The sequence below is a fragment of the Sarcophilus harrisii genome, chromosome 1 (assembly GCF_902635505.1).
Source record: "Sarcophilus harrisii chromosome 1, mSarHar1.11, whole genome shotgun sequence".
Taxonomy (NCBI): domain Eukaryota; kingdom Metazoa; phylum Chordata; class Mammalia; order Dasyuromorphia; family Dasyuridae; genus Sarcophilus; species Sarcophilus harrisii.
Window position 1 is genome coordinate 269,288,125 of NC_045426.1, and position 15,293 is coordinate 269,303,417.

Sequence of the window (15,293 nt, forward strand, 5' to 3'; positions counted from 1 at the left end):
GAAGGTGGGATTTGAAGGAGGACACGGGGGAAGCAGAGATGAAGGGATGAAGTGGAGACCCCAAGAGAGTACTTTGGAGAAAGAGCAACAGGATAGCCAGTGTCTCTGGAGCACAGAGTAGGGAGAAAGGCTGAAGGGGTAGAGGGAGCCGGGTTATAAAGGAGCCACATAGAGGAGTTTGTCTGATCCTGGAGGTTTGGGGATAAAATGAGGTTTTTCATGATTGGGTCAGAATAGGGAGTATGATACTTGGAAGCAGCAGAGACCCTAGGCAGGAGGCAAAGAAACCCTGCACGTGGATGAGGGGTAGTGGGAGTGCAAACAAGGAAACATGTGAGAAATGACCAAGATTTGGCAACAGATCAAATATAAGGAGCAAAAGGTGACATGGTTCCAAGGATGGCCCCCAAGCTGTGAGATGGCAGCTTAATAAGCAGGCTAGAAAGATTATTCATGATGACTAGGTTGATTTTTAAATAGGAATGCATAATTGGTTCAAGAAAAAAGAAAATTATAAATTTAACAAATCATGCTACTAATATTAAGTAGTAAATCTATTCAACTGTATCAATAGGTGCTTTAAAAAACTTTTTCCAACATTCAACCCTCATTTCTATTAATTAGTTCTATTAGAAAGCACAAAAATAAGTGGACCTTTCCTTAATATAGTAAATAGTAAAATCAAGAACAAATATATGTAAAGGAGAAATGTTAGAGTCCTTTCCAATATGAAAAGGGATAAAGAGAAGATATCCATTAATTAACATGGTCCTAGAAATTCTAGCTATTGTAAGAAGAAAAAAAGAGAAATTCAGCAAATCAGCACAGGCAAAAAAAAAAAAAACAACATTATTTATTTTTGCTGATGATATGATGATTTACTTAGCAAAGCCTAAGAGTCAACTAAAATCACTTGAAACAATAACTTTATTAAAGTTTCAGGATAGAAAATAAATTCACATATATCATCAGTATTCCTCTTGAATACCAATAAAAACCAGCAAAATAAGTCAGAGAAATTCCATTCAAAATAAGTACAGCAAGTATAAAATTTTGGGGAAGTCTATTTACCAAGACACTACCATCAATCAGTCAATAAACATTTATTTAGTTTCTATTATGTGCTAAGTAGAATTGAAGATACAAAAAAGAGACAAAAGTCAGTCCCTGTCCCAAGTAGCTTACAATCTAGAGGGAAAAGCAAGTAAATAAATATATATAAAACAAAATATATACATATATGAGTATATATATATATATATATATTTATCTTATACTTATCAAAATGAACAAAAGAGGAAAATGACAAATTTTGAATGGGCTTTGGGAAAACAGAAATACTAACATATTGTTGGTAGAACTATGAATTGGTTCAGCTACTCTGAAGGAAAGCAATTTGGAACCATGCCCCCAAAATACATATTTGCATACTTTTTTTTTTATCTAGGCCTATAGACCTCAAAGAGATCAAAGAAAGAGGAAGAAGATCCATCTGTTAAAAATATTTATAGCTGTTCTTTTCATAGTAGCCCAAAGTGAAAATGAAGGTTATAGTCATCTATTGATTCAAGGCTAAACAAATTATGGCATATGAATATGATGAAATATACTGTATCATAAAAAATGGAGACATGGACAGTTTCAGGGGAAACTGAGAAATCCCTTATGAATTGATGCAGAGTCAATAAGTCAACTAGCTAGTAAGTGCCTACTATGTACCAGGCTCTATGTTAAGGACCAGAGATATAAAAAAGGCAAAAAACTGTCATTGATTTATAGGAATTTACAGTCTAAGGGAAAACAATTTATACAATGATGACAACATTATAAAGAAAAGCAACTTTGAAAAACTTGAGAACTTTGATTGAGGCAGTGAAAAAGCCACTAATATAAAGGATTGCAGATGAAGTGATGGGTTTATAATGCAGGATGAGACATTTATTTTTGGGCATGGCCAATGTGGGAATTTGTTTACTGGATAATGCATATGCATTACAAAAATTGAACTTTTTTTAACTGATCATTTGGGAGAAGGCAATGGAAGAGTAATAATAAATGCTTAAAATTTTTTTTCTAAACCTAATTTCAAATGAAAAACTGGGGCCCAGACTTGCCTAGACTCAAAAAACAAGTAAGCATCAGAGCCTGGGCTCTGTAAGTCTGGAAAGAGTTTGGTTCCAAGAGCAGAATTTTTTTTATTATACTATACTTGATACTTTCATGGATCTCTGACCAATTTCATGGTGCATTGCCTGCCATTCATACCTTACAGTCTCATGAAACATCCACGACCTTCTCTAAAACATCCAGGGGGAGTTCTCTCCCCTAGATCTCTTGCTACTGCATATAAACATGGTCTGAACATCGGTCATCCCTAGCTCTCACTACCTGACTGGTCCCTCATTATCTGGGCTAAACATGTCTGTGAGGACTTCCCTTAAACCACGGGGTGAATATTTTAATGCTCAATGACATATAAAATATGTATTCCATACTTATAATCATACAGAATTACCAGAAGAATCTTGGTATTAAAATACGCTTTTTGTTTCAAGGTTTTGCTTAGGGATAATTAGAAACTTTTTTCAGTTTCTTAAATTCAATCCAGTTTACTATTCTCCTACTATATACTCCTATGTGTTCAGTTTATTGTCTTTCTGTAGAGTATATCCAAGACGTAGGTACTAATAGGTGTTCCATCCAATTGAATTCTCTCTGTATCTGGTCAATAGCCATTTTTCATCCACTTTGTTTTTCTTAGGTGAATTGGTAGGTTGAACTCTTTTGAGGAATTATGGATCTCATTTAGGAGGTACTACAATATTATGGCACATAACACAGTGTGATACACAAGAAGGAACATTTGGAGATCCTTACCTTTATTAGAAAATTTCATGTATATATCCTGTAAATAAAAGGCTATTAAATAAAAAAAATATATAAAAAAAAAATTTCTGTTCTATTTGAGCTCAACCTAAGACATTCTCCAAGAGTAGTGGGGGATAGTATTTGTATCTATTTTATACTTTACTTGATATTAATCAGTTATGTCTGTTGTTACATTTTTCAAGGAATCTTGTATAATTTTGACATATATTTGGAAGAAACTTTGTTAGAGGAAAGAAAAGTTAAGGAAACATTTTGTTCTACAAATCAAGTGCTTTTTATAGTCAACAAATAAAAAGCCCAGTGGGATCTTCTATACCTTTCAAACAATTGTGTAAGTGTAACGATATGTTCAGTTGTAGAATATTGCTTGAAGAAATCTGCCTTTTTTCTTCTCAAATCTTTTTCAAGGATGACTTTGATGGATGTAATAAAAATAATAACGTCCAACCAAGTTTGGTCCCAGAGAAGAATTGAGAAAATGTACTTCTTTAGGGGTAGGAATTATGGTTGTGGAATATTACATGTATCATCAGTTATGATATTAATATGTTAGTGGTTTTGATGAATTGCTTTTTCCCCCTCTCTTTTAAAAATCTTTGTTATAGACTTGGTGGGAGATGAAATATATATATTTGCTAGTTAATGTGATCTTAAAATAAGAGATTTCAATAAAAAGATTAAAATCAACTAATTATTAAATTACAAATTAATTATTTTAATATTTATATTAATTATATGTTGTATATAATTATATTTTATGTAAGTATTTTATTGCTTATATAATATATTTATAGATATTAAATAGTCATATTTTATAAATTTAATGTTTAATATTTTAATAATAATCAAATTCATTATTTGTAATTCTTTCTCTGTAGTATTAGCTACTCTTCCCCACTTTCATTTTTTTGTGAGATTCAATTCCTCAATTCCCTCAAAACTGGTTCTCCTACAGCACAAAAGTCCATTTGTCCAATATTATCCAGCTTCTCTTTTCATCTTCTTTTGATGCCATTTTTGTTTTCTTTACATATGGAACAGTAGTGGTACAATCCAAATGCAGGGAACCTATTTACCATTAATGGAGAATGCATTTATCATAGAAATATTTATAGATCTTTTCTATTTTTTTTTTTTGCTTGCTAGTTGCTTTTCCAATTTTATTTGTAAATGCTTTTGGGAAGACCCAATCTCTTCCCAAGCTTTTGGTAAATTTGTGTTTCCCTTTATTGCTTTGTGTAGTTTTATGAGATGATTCTTTTAAATATCTTCATTTGCATGATTTTATCAATAAGTTTATGTTAAAAACTGGTGTTCTCCTTGTCAATTCAAAATTATCAATTGTTTATGTGCCAGGTACAATGCTAGGTGCTTGAGAAAACTTAATTGAAACAAAATAGTTTCTTCTATCTAAAAGCTTATATAGGGTTTCTTTAAAATCTCAGTGCAGTCATAAATCATCAAAACATAAAACTATAGTAAGACTTTTTGGGTCACCCAGTATTCTATTGATGTGAAACAATATGTATGTAGATTAAAAAAAGCATAAACTAAATAAAAAGTAATTTTTGGAAGGAGCATGAACTGGAAGAATAACAAAAGGTCTTTTGCAGGAGGTAAGTTAAAACTAACCTGATGCTAGAAATTTTAAGAGGTGGTGCTAAGAGAGCATTCCAAGAATGGGAAACAACTAAGATGTGGAGAAGATAGAATGTTGTATATGAGAAACAGCAAGGTTGTCAGTTTGGTTGGAATGTAATGGGCTTGGGATTTATCATGTAAGGAGACAATGAGGATGAGTTTAAGTCAGGTTATCAAGGATTGTAAATGTCAAACAATGAGGTTAGTTTTTTTATTAATAGTTTTTTATTTTGAAAATATGTGCAAAGATAGTTTTCAATACTCACTCTTGCAAAACCTGTGCAATTCTTCTATTTACACATTTATGATGTTGCACAAGAAAAATCAGATCAAAATATGAGAAAGAGGGCAGCTTGGTGGTATAGCAGCACCTCTGAAGTCAGGAGTACCTAAGTTCAAATCTGGCCTCAGACACTTAACACTTCCTACATGTGTGACCCTGGGCAAGTCACTTAAACCCAATTGTCTCAGCAAAAAAAAAAAAAAAAATATGAGAGAAAAAAAAGCAAGTAAACAACAACAAAAAGATGAAAATACTAAGTTATATTCCACTTTTAGTCCCCATAGTCCAATGAGCTTAGTATTTTATGCTAGAAGGAAAAGAGGCACTGAAGATTCTTGATCTGTGCTTTAGGATTATCAATTAGACAGAAACATGGAAGACAAATTGGAGAATAGAAAATCTAGATTTTGCACAGTCAATTGGGAAACAAGTAAGATACACCAGGTAAGCAATGGGACGTTGGCTATATCTCTCAGTTTGGCAAGTAGAGCAAGTATTTACTAGGTGAGCTTAGTTTCTTGGCCCTTTGGTCTGCTCATGGCAACTGATTAAATTTTCTTAGAAAATAATGATGATCTGTACTGAATGTTTTTTTTTTTAATTTCCCATTTTTTCCGTATCATCATCTTATTCAAATAGGTCGAGTTGGAGGTGCAGCAACTGCTTGACATAACTTCTCATCTTTACTCTTTCTTCTAATTTGATATTGATTTTGGTTTTCTTTCCTCTGAAAAGTCTTACCTTGCTGGCTCCAGGGTTGGGGCTGCACTGGCGTGATCTGGGCTGGGATTGCACCACTGGACTCCACTCTGGTTCCACAGAACTTTTCTGCTAATCCTCTAAGTTGGCTTCAGTTGGAAAATGTTCTATTCTGCCTTTTTGGGTATTCTGACACGCTAAATTTGTCATTATTTAAAGGAATTTGGAGCAGTTTGGGGAAGAGATTAGGCAAATTCTTGCCTTTACTCCATCATCTTGGCTCCATCTCTCCCAGGAGTCTCCTCTAAGAAGTCAATAATTTGTCTGTCTACAAATAATTAATTTAGAAATGATTCTCTGTTTATGACTAGACTTTTAAAATCTAATCAATTTATTTTTATTTTAATTTTTTATTGTTCATCCTATTCATCATCTTCCAACTCTCCTTGAAGAAACTATTCATGCTCTATAGTAGTTAGATTTCTTATGTAGACCATGGTTCTACCTCATCAAAGCTTCTTAGGACAGAGAATATTTTGGTTTTGTCTTTGTTATTACCAGTGCCTTACACATAGTAAGCTCTTTTTTTTTTTTTTTTTTTTAAATAACTTTTTATTGACAGAACCCATGCCTGGGGTATTTTTTTTACAACATTATCCCTTGCACTCACTTCTGTTCCTATTTTTCCCCTCCCTCTCTCCACCCCCTTCCCCAGATGGCAAGGAGTCCTATACATGTTAAATGGTTTACAGTAGATCTTGGATACAATATATGCGTGCAGAACCGAACAGTTCTCTTGTTGCTCAGGGAGAATTGGATTCAGAAGGTATAAATAACCCGGGAGGGAAAATAAAAATGCAAACAGTTTACATTCATTTCCCAGTGTTCTTTCTTTGGGTGTAGCTGCTTCTGTCCATCCTTGATCAATTGAAACTGAGTTAGATCTTCTCTTTGTCGAAGAAATCCACTTCCATCAGAATACATCCTCATACAGTATCGTTGTTGAGGTATATAATGATTTCCTGGTCCTGCTCATTTCACTCAGCATCAGTTCAAGTAAGTCTCTCCAATCCTCTCTGTATTCATCCTGCTGGTCATTTCTTACAGAACAATAATATTCCATAACATTCATATACCACAATTTACTCAACCATTCTCCAATTGATGGGCATTCATTCATTTTCCAGCTTCTGGCCACTACAAACAGGGCTGCCACAAACATTTTGGCACATACAGGTCCCTTTCCCTTCTTTAGTATCTCTTTGGGATATAAGCCCAGTAGAAACACTGCTGGATCAAAGGGTATGCACAGTTTGATAACTTTTTGAGCATAGTTCCAAATATCTCTCCAGAATGGCTGGATGTGTTCACAATTCCACCAACAATGTATCAGTGTCCCTGTTTTCCCACATCCCCTCCAACAACATAGTAAGCTCTTAATAAAAGCTTGTTAGATTGAATTTCTTTGGCATGAATAATAAAAACCAATTCTACTCTTTTTTTGTTTAAGACTACACCATGCTGATTACCTATTTGTTGAATTGAATAATCCATTTACCATGTATAAAATCCTACAAGATTGTGTCTTTCTCAGTATCTAACCTGTGTTCTTTTTTTTTTTTTTTTGGCCAGAGGCTGATCATAATTTAATTTCTGCTTAGAAATATAGCTAATAAATTGATGATGGAAAGAGCCATCCACATGCAGAGAGAGAACTATGGAAACTAATTGTCAATCAAAGCATAGTATTTTCACCTTTTGTTGTTTTTTTGCTTGTTTTTTTTTTCATGTTCCCCCCCCCTTTTAATCTGATCTTTCTTGCACAGCACGATGATTATGGAAACATGTTTAGAAGAACTGAATATAGTTAACGTATATTGGATTGCTTGCTCTCTAGGGGAAGGTGGGGGAGGGAGGGAAAAAAGTTTGGAACACAACACTTTTCAGAGGTGAATGTTGAAAACTATCCTTGCATGAATGTGGAAAAATAAAAAGCTATTAAAATAAATAAATTTAGAAATTAAAAATAAATAAAATAATATTTAAAAAAGTAATCTAGCCAATATAATGAAGATTGAGGAATTATGCATGGTGTTAGAGATGATGGTAATTGGAGAGAAAATAATAGCTTAAGTACAGATTATTAAAAAGTGACTTTGATATCCAGTTGTTTTCATTTGTGATCTAGTCTTCATGACCCCATTTGGGGGTTTTCCTGCAAAATACTTGCAGTGGTTTGCTATTTCTCTTGCTCATTTTACAAACTGAGGCAAACAGGGTTAAATAACTTGTCTAGGGTCACATAGTGTCTGAGACTAGAGTTGAATTCATTAAGATGAGTCTTCCTCATTCCAAGATCAAAAGACATCTGGAATTAGAACGGGAATTCTGGGCTACTGTATTACTTCCACCCCCATATCACCCTCCAACATGTTGGCCAATTTTCTCAGCTTCCATCCCCTCACTTTAATTTTAATTTTACAATTAATTATTAATTTTAATTATTTTACAATTTTTAATTTTAATTATTTACAATTCTGATTTTAGGAACACAAAATAATAACCACAGTCAGGAGGACAGAAATCTTGTAAGCCTGACATCTTTGTTATCTACACTAACAATTCCTGTCATCTTTCTCACTTCTATTCTAGATATATGATACTCCTGAAGGAAGAAAACAAATAAACAACAATCCTCTGTATCAAAATCAAACAGGTCCCAACAATAGATAATTAATGCGATGCTGCTAGACACCAGCTCATCTGAGAACCTTCACAAAGAAAAACTCAATTATCTTTCTCTCTGAAAGATACCAATCACTTTAAAGCAATAGAATCATCAATATTAATTTGTCTGTTTGGAGATCATAGATGTAGTGACTTCATAAACACAAGCTGTCAATCACAAGGGACATTTGTACCAGATAGCATAGATATCCATAAAGTAACCTACCACTACTACTGGGAAGGTTGGCACTGAACAAATCTGCCCTCTTAATAGTAAGTTGTCTTTGTATGTGAATAACATATTTGTATTTAGTAAAATGTCCTCTGGGATGCCGATTCTAATGTCCAATAGAGTCCATAAACACTGAACACCAAACAACATGATTTGTGTAAAGAATATTGATGAAGGAAGAGGAAAAACCTGAGTTTTAATCTCAGTTCTATTATTAAATTTGTTCTTTTTGAAAAAATAACAATTTCTCATTTTTCTCATCTGGAACAATTTCTGTTTTCAAAAAGCTATTGTGAAGAAAAGTGGGAATAAGGATTGGAAGGTATTTTGGATAACTAAAGCCTATACATGCTATGTATTTGTGTGTGTGTGTGTGTGTGTGTGTGTGTGTGTGTGTATGTGTGTATCTTTTGTCTTCCCAGTAAAAGGTAAGTTCCTTGAGGGCAGGAACTATTTCATTTTTGATCATGTTTTTCTGCCATTTTAACCTGGTGCCTGGCATGTAGTATTGTGTGTACCTGTAGAGTTTTGCAATAAATTATTTACACCAGCAAAGATAGTAAATCTACTAAATCTGGGTTCTCAACTAATAATGTTTGGATATTCTTATAAAGGAGGCAGAAAAAGGCACTAAAGAGAACAAAGAGAAGAAAACAGCTGGATTGGCTCAAGTGTACATGAAACAGGGCTGTGGGGGTGACCAGTTATGGGGGTGTTAAGAGCACAAGTCACAAGGAAACCGAAGGAGCTGAAGATGCCAAAGCTCTCCAGAGACAGCTCACAGACTAATGGGGACAACATGCAGGCAGCTGCACAAAGCAAAGAAGAATAGGATAAGTTGCAAGGCACCAACATTAAGGAGGATTTAAGAAAAAGGAGGCAAAGATGAAGAGGGAGAGAATTCCAGGCCCGGGGGACAACGGGAGACAATGCAAGGAGTCAGGAGATGGAGTGTCTTGTTGGAGGAACAGCCAGATCAGCATCGTCACTGGGTCATCGAGCATGTGAGGGAGATGGGGAAAGGGATAAGAAGTCTGGAAATGTGGGTATCTGTGTGTGTAGGGTTAAACACCAAACATGATTTTGTTTGATCTTAGAAATGATGGGGGGTATGTGACTTTGTCTAGTCCTGAACTTTAGGACTTTTCAATTAATTAATAAATTAATTAATTTACAAAGTATATGCATGGGTAATTTTTCAGCATTGACAACTGCAAAGCCTTCTGTTCCAACTTTTCCCCTCCTTCCTCCCATCCCCTCCCCTGGCTGGCAGGTAGACCAATACATATTACATAGGTTAAAATACATGTTAAATCCAATATATGTATACATATTTATACAGTTATCTTGTTGCACAAGAAAAATTGGATCAAGAAGGAAGAAAAAGAAAAACTGAAAAAGAAAACAAAATGCAAGACTTTAGGACTTTGACAGTTGAGTGGAGTATGGACTACAGTGGGGAAACATTTGTAGTATGGAGACCAATCAGAAAGCTACTCCCAATAGTCTAAGTATGAGAGAAGAAAGACCTGTCCATATCAAAAAGGTGACAGTGATAGAAGAGAGAAGGGAACGTATAGGAACAATAACACAGAAGTAAAATGGACCTCAGTAACAAATTGGATATGGTTATTTTCTTCCTTCCTTCCTTTCTTCTTTCTTTCGTCCTTTCTCTCTCCCTCCCTCCCTTCCTCCATCCTTCCTTACCTCCCTCCCTTCCTCCATTCCTCCTCCTCTCTCTCTCCTCTCTCTCTCTCTCTCTCTCTCTCTCTCTCCTTTGAATTTTTGATTTGAACTCAGGTCCTCCTAACTTGAGGCTCTATCCACTATGCCCCTAGCTGCCCCCTGGATATTTTCTAATAAGGGCATCCACAATTAGGATATTAGTAGGGAAAATGCAAAATTATGAAAAAAAATTTGATTTAGTTGAGCAACATGTTGTCTTAAAAGGCTCTCTTCCAATAAGGTATTTCCCCATCCATATATCAGAATTATTCAACATTTCTTGTTTAATATATCCTCTGGGGCTTTATCTTAATTCACAATTGCCCTGATGCCACAAAGTTTGACTACCACATCTATGTGAGAATTAGTGAGTAACCTTCAAGGATTAAACAGGACCCTTCTTCCAATGCTATGAGGTTAAAGCTCTTATTTTGCTCCCATTTAATACCATTTTATTTTATTTTTCCAATTACATCTAAAGACAGTTTTTAACATTCATTTTTGTAAGATTTTGAGTTCCAAGTTTTTCTTCCTCCCTCCTTTACCTTCCTCCTCCCCAAGACAACAAACCAATCTGATACAGGTTATACATGTACAATCATTTAAAACTCATTTCCATATTTGTCATGCTGTGAAAGAAAAATCAGAAAAGAGAAAAACTATGAGAAAAAAACCAACAAAAAGGTGCAAATATAGTTTGCTCCAATCTTCATTCAGTTTTCTTAGTTCTTTCTCTTGAAGTAGATGGCATTTTCTATTTCAAATTTATTGAAATTGTTTTGGATCATGATACAGGCTTTCTGAAATTAGCCTGCTTAGCATTTCTTATAAAGCAACAGGATATTTCATAACTATTACAACCATTTCCCAATTGATGAGCATCCACCCAGCTTCCAATTTCTAGCCAATACAAAGAGTTGCCACAAACATTTTTGCCCATGTTGGTCTTTTCCCCTCTTTTAGGATCTCTTTGGGATACAGATCCAGTAGTGACACTGTTGGATCAAAGGGTATGCACAGTTTACACAGTTACAACTTTTGAGATCTTTCTCTAAGGTGCTTTTCCCTATTGTTATCAGGAATGAATCATTGTGGTTAGTCAGATTTATTTAGCCTTTAGAAAGAGAGTATTTATAAGTGATAGAATAAGAATAGTTAGTATAAAACATCCTAAAAAATTCTATAATGAATCTCCAGCAAGGGAAAGTAGCCATGTGAGTTCTTGTCAAAAAGGGGTAACAGTTTTTGGTTGCTCGTTTTCTTCCATTTATGGGATTCTCAAAAGTTTCCTCTTAGTTATGGGAAACTTTTTTTTGATGAGACCATGAATCTACACCTGGTGAATCTTTGGTTCCCAAGGCAGCTGTCAGTTGCTCTGGGGCTGCTGTGAGGACACTGATGGGAAGCCCAAAATTCTCCTTCTCTTTCACAGCTTTTAAGGTCTTCCTTCACAGCCAGTTTCTAGACTTGGGCTAAAACCCAAACTTCTTCCTCTTTAGAAGCAATTGGGAAGTACAATGTATAGAACTCTGGTCAGGAAAACCTGAGTTCAAATTTGGCTTTAGATACTCATTAGCTGTGTGACTCTGAGGAAATCACTTAACATCTGTTTAATTCAGTTTTCTCAATTATAAAGTGGTATAATACCTCTAGGGTTGTTGTGAGGATCAAATGAGACAATCTTTGCCTGGCATATACTTATATATGCTTATTCCCTTCCTTTCTTCTTTCCCTCAAAGCAGTTCTTTCTCAGGGGTTTTTTACTGAATAATTTACTTGTTTTAATTTCTGGAACAGCTTGTATAGTTAAGTTCTTACCTCTAGGGTGTGATCAGGTTTCCTCAGCCTATCTGAACAATCTCCTAATGCAATATCATCTTTATTCCAAGGACTTTAAGCAATTAGTTTAAAGCCGAAGACTGATTTAAATTAAAACCTACAATTAAGATTTAATTGATTGATCAAAATTTCTCACTTCATTAAATTATTAGGACATACTGTCATTTATTTTAAGTAGAGTGTGCTGACTTGATGGATGTACCCAATTAACCATATCCTAAATAGTAGAAAGATATAACATCAAATGCCTAACTCACTGCACAGCTAGGTGGTGAGGGAAGATAAAGCACTGGGCCTGGAGGCAGGAAAACTTATCATCCTGATTTAAAATTTGGGCCCAGACATTTTCTAGCTATGTAAACACAGGCAAGTCATTTAACTCTGGCCCAGTTTCTCCTTTTGTAAAATGAGCTGGGGAAGGAAAGAGAAAACCATTCTGGCATCTCTGCCAAGAAGACCCCAAATGGGATCACAAAGAGTCGGACATGACTGAAAAATGACTCAACAATAATAAAAAACCTTGATCAATGACCTGATCACAAAAATCAGGGAAGGCATAAAACCAGGAGATATATGCTGGCCAAAGATGTTCAAAGTGATGAAAAACAACTGAACAACAGCTTTAGTGCCTTGCATAGAGCTGAGTGTCTAATAGATAGTCAGCAAAATAGCTTGTTGAATAAAATGGACAAAATTATAAGAAAAAAAGGAAATGTGATGAAGTATGTTTTGTTCTTGAATAATTAAGAATTGTTTCAAAACTTTATAGATAAAATATAGATATAGATCAAAACCTATAGATAATGCTGTTTAAAATTAAAAAGTAAGCTTTTGAAAACTAACCTAATTATATCTAATATATACATTATAGTTATTTTATATTTATAATTAATATAATTATAAATAAACAATTTACAAACCTTTACTATGTACTTATATATATGCCAGGCACTGGATGAGGTATTGGGGATCCATAAATCCATGATCTCTATGAATATTCATGAGTGTTCCTTCCAAACATGCCCTAGCCATGCCCACCCATCCCACACAGCTCTTTTCCATATTTTCCCCATAAGTTGGCCATCCAGGAGGACACCCTCCTTGCTTTCTCATATTATTGCCTCCAGCATTCCCACAGTCATCCCTTAACCCCAACACATGACCAGCACATCCTTTTTCTATCATTCTTTTGACGTCAATTTTCACCCCATTCTTTTATTTTACATTATTTGTTCAAATCCACCATCTACCTTTTCATGTACATTCTGTTGGTTTGATATTTATTTCCATCTCTTCAGAGACCATACGAAAGCAATAAAATATTAGTATTTTCTTTTAAATGTAATAGGTACTCTTTATCTACTTGGTTGGCCAAAATGCATGGTGTTTTTAATTGACTGAATATGAATTTCTTCCAGAAGGTTAATTGTAGAGCAATAGTATGATGTTAGGAGAATAGATATTATCTGACATCTTAGAAGTCCTCACTATCTGCAAGTAATCCCTCTTCCTCTTGGACTTTGCACTATATAGTTTATAAAGTTTTGAAGCAATTCTTAATTATTCAAGAACAAAACATACTTCATCACTTTTCCTTTTTTTTCTTAGAATTTTGTCCATTTTATTCAACAAGTTATTTTGCTGACTATCTATTAGACATTCAGCTCTATGCAAGGCACTAAAGCTGTTGTTCAGTTGTTTTTCAGTTGTCTCCAGATCTTCATGACCCCATTTGGGGTTTTCTTGGGTAAAATACTGGAGTGATTTGCCACTTCCTTCTCCAGCTCATTTTACAGGTGAGGAAACTGAGGAAAATAGAGTGAAGTGACTTGTCCAGGGTCACACAGCTACTGAGTGTCTAAGCTCAAATTCCTGACTCCATGTCTGGCACTCTATCCTCTGTACCACGTAGCAGACACCGTGGGAAGTATACTAATATTGTAACTTATACTCCTTACTTTCAGGAGTAATATTTCAAGAATTATATTCTTGTTGAGAAGGCAAACCTGATGCCAAAAACACATACACACATGAGCACACACAAATTAGAAGGGAATAAAAGATGGTATCATTGAGTACTAAAGTGTGTGGTACAAATATGTTATAAGAGGATGGAGAAAGGAGAAAGAAAACCAAGTTGTAATATTCAGAGGTAAGTTAAAAGAATATAATTGTGAATAAAGGTAAAAAAGAGAAATGAGGAAGTATAGGAAACTTTAAGGGATGTTTATGAGAGTTTCTCCCATTACCTTGTAACTATGTTTTGTATGTCTCTTGTCTGTCTGTCTGTCTGTCTGTCTCTTTCTCTGTGTGTGTGTGTGTGTGTGTGTGTGTGTTGCTTTCCTTATTTGACTATAAGTTCCCTCAGGATAAAAGACAAAGTTTTTTTTGTTTTTATTTTTCTTTATATCTCCAATATCTGGCACATTATTGGTGCTTAATGAATATTTGTTTATTGATTTATTGACTAAGAGAAGTAGAACTTAAAGCCTAGACAACCTAGATAGGTGTTTGAATATATGAGGTGTGTGTATGTGTGTGTGTGTGTGTGTGTGTGTGTACGTGTGTGTGTGTGTGTGTGTGTGTGTGTGTGTACAGGTAACTCCTCTCCTCTCCTCCCTCCTAGCTCTTGGTCATGTAGGTACATACATTTAATGACATGAGATTAGCATAAATCACAAATCAAGACTAGAGTGAATATGTCCTACACAGGTTATAAAGTTTTTTGTTGGATAGTAGAGGATATTGTTGAAATAGATGGGATCTTTTAGGAGAAGAGGCCAATTTCTGATCAAATAATTTTGCTGCTTTATTGTCATTCAGGTGAAAGGGTTTCTTTTTCAAAGATAACTTTGATTGATATCCTTCATTTTTTACATCACTCAAATTTCCCTTCATAATACTCCTCCTATCTCTCCTTTCAGTTCTTTTCACTCAGAGAGGTATTCCTATAACAGAGTTTTGGACTGATGCTGATTCAATTGGTCAAATATTAATTGAACATAGCACCAGGCTTAGTGCATAATAGGTGCTTAATAAATGCTTGTTGATTGACCAATAAAGATTTAAACAATGATCTATATAAGGTTAAGCTACAAAAAAAAAGAAGCGTTGGATTTTTTTTTTTAAGTACCAGAGGAATTCAGAGAAAAGAAAGGTCATTGAAAGTTAGAAGAGTCAGGGAGATTTTAAAAACATTTTTAGTTTTGAATTCCAGATTCTACTCCTCTCTTCCTCCTTCTCTTTCCCCCTCCCTGA